The sequence below is a fragment of the Alexandromys fortis genome, unplaced genomic scaffold (genome assembly GCF_014885135.2).
Source record: "Alexandromys fortis isolate MF-2015 unplaced genomic scaffold, M_Fortis_MF-2015_v1.1 scaffold_34, whole genome shotgun sequence".
NCBI lineage: Eukaryota > Metazoa > Chordata > Mammalia > Rodentia > Cricetidae > Alexandromys > Alexandromys fortis.
This window is the reverse complement of record NW_026067933.1, coordinates 12204639-12207286: the sequence shown is the minus strand read 5'-3', so window position 1 is coordinate 12207286 and position 2648 is coordinate 12204639.

The window sequence follows — 2648 nt, the reverse complement described above, 5'->3', positions numbered from 1 at the left end:
CCCCCCCCCCCCACATCCCTGTGGTCCTGTTTACAGCTTCTCTCAGGGCCACCTGAGAGTGCAGGAATCCCATTAAACCTGGATACTTTTTAATTTGGCATGCTGTGATTTGGCTTGATTGAGACTTTTTATGTTGGCAGAGACTTTTTGTTAGGAAAATTGCTAACATCTAGGAGGTCCCACTGGGTAGGGCCCTAGTCCACAATCTGAGCTCTCCCCGCCATGCTAAAACCAGCTCCTGGGCTACAGCAGTTACATATTGGTGAGTCCTTTTTTCTTGTCTATGCTATAAGGTTTTTCGGAGGACCCATTCGTATTTACTTTTGTCAATTACCGGACTCTTGTGGAAGCCGCAAGCCCATGCCAGGAGTATGATCTCAGCTCAGAGGCTAAACCAGCAAGACCCAGTCTAGCTGAGATGGACTTTGTTTGTTCTAGGGATGCTAGCATTCAATTTCTATGACCTGGTTAGGCCCAAGAGCTATTTTAGTGGATGCGCTGTAATAGACTTAAGCCACATGGTTGGGTATAGACTTTCAATGGGCACTTGTAGTTCAAAGCCAGATCTGCTGTCACCCCTGGGATGCCTCTTACAAAATCTTTATAAATTGCTGCTGTCCAATACATTCTGTCCTGAACGATTAAATTCCCTATGCACAGCACATTGGCCACGAGAAGGAAGCCTTGAGCTTACCATCCTCTGGGACCTAGACAATTTTTGTCACCACAAGGACAACTGGGCAGAGCTTACATATGTCCATGGTTTGGGGGCTCTGTGCTCTCTCCCTTCCCTTAGTAGCCAGTGTCTAATGGCACTGGTCTTGGTAGTTAAGGCCACAAAGCCTCCAAATTCCCAGTCATCTGGGAATTGGGACCCCAACAATTCCAGCTGGACCAAGCAGCCAGAGGCACTGGCCCCTCCCCCACTCCCTCAAGCCCACACTACCCAACCCCCTCCTGTGGAGCAGCATTCTTTACATTTCTCTCCTTCCCTGTCTACTCCTTTCCTTGCCAATCCAGAGGCTGAAGGTCGACTTTCACCTTACCCACCATCCTCTCCCCCTCCTACCTCATTTTCTCACCCTTGGACCCCCTCTGCAGACTGGACTAGCCCCTTCCAATCCTCCCAGTCTCCTGCCATACCAGATGGCACCATAGCTCTACACTTCTTTGTCCTCTCTGGAAAGTGGCAGGAGTTGATGGCATTATGAAAGATCATGTTCCCTTTTCTCTTCTAGATCTCTCTCAGATAGAAAAGCAGCTAGGTTCCTTTTCTTCTAATCCTGCTGCTTAAAGCTAAGAAAGATTGAGGATGGTCCCTAAACCCCTATATGGGAATTGGTGAAAATAGCTTTTAAAGTTTTTAATGCCTGAGAAGAAACAGCTGTGTCTTTCTGACAGACAAGGCAAAAGCAATCTGCAGGCCCAGGCCTTTGCAGATGCCCGAAGGTCACAGGACAGGGGACAAGGGAAGCCAACCAGAAGTCTCTAGATCCTGATGAAACCCAGCCTAAGTCAACCTCACAGGCAAGCTGTTTCAAGTGTGGCCTAAATGGTTATGTGGCACGATATTGCACTATGCTTCCTTTGAGGCTATGCCCTATCTGCCAGCAACCTGGACACTGGAAATCACAATGGCCCCACGTGGGCTTGTCCTCTAGGCCACACCATGGAAGTGCAGCCTCACCAACATCGACAAGTGAAACTGTGCTAGCGTTTGAACTTCTCAGCCATGCAGAGGATTGACCTGCCCAGACTGGTATATCCTGTTACCCTATCAAGCCTAGAGTAAAGCTGCAGGTAGAGGGTAAGTCCATTACTTTTATTTTGGACACGGAAGCTACCTATTCTGCTCTAACATCTCATTCTGGCCTGATGGTCCCCCTCACCAATTTCAGTTATGGGGGTAAACCTGTTCCTCCCCACTTAATACTTTGCCAATGCTCTGCATTCTTGCAGGGCAATTTTTCTCTTATTGTTTCTTAGTGATACCTGCTTGCCCAGCACCTTTACAGGATCGAGATATCCTTAGCCACTTCCCCAAAGCATTGTTTTGCTTCTTGGAGCCCCTTTTGTGCCACACCCATCTCCAAGATTCTATTTTACAGGTTCACTCCTCCTGCCAGACGTGTGTCCAAGCCAATCAACAAGGAGTTTTCTACATACATCAGTCTCTACATCAGCTATGCCGACACCAATTATGAAGATTGGCAGGTTGATTTCAATTATATGCCTACTCATAAAAATCTCCGTGATCTTTTAACACTTGGGGACACTTTTACAGGACAGATAGAAGTGTTTCAAGCCTCCAGGGAAACAACAGATGTGGTGGCTCAGGTACTCCTGGACCACATCATTCCTCGGTTTGGTGTCCCAAAAAGCCATCTAGATAAATAGTGGGCCAGCCTTCACTTCCAGGGTCATGGAGTTTGTTTCAGAAGCTCTCAACATCCCTGAAAATTCCACATCCCCTATCATCCACAATCCTCGGGAAAGGTGGAGAGGGCCAATGGACTCATCAAACAAAAACTAACCAAGCTCTCCATTGAACACAGGTTATCTTGGCCCTCCCATCTCCCCATTGCCCTTACTTACCTTAGTGCCACCCCAGATTCCTCTATGGGGCTGAGCCCTTTTGAGCTGCTTTA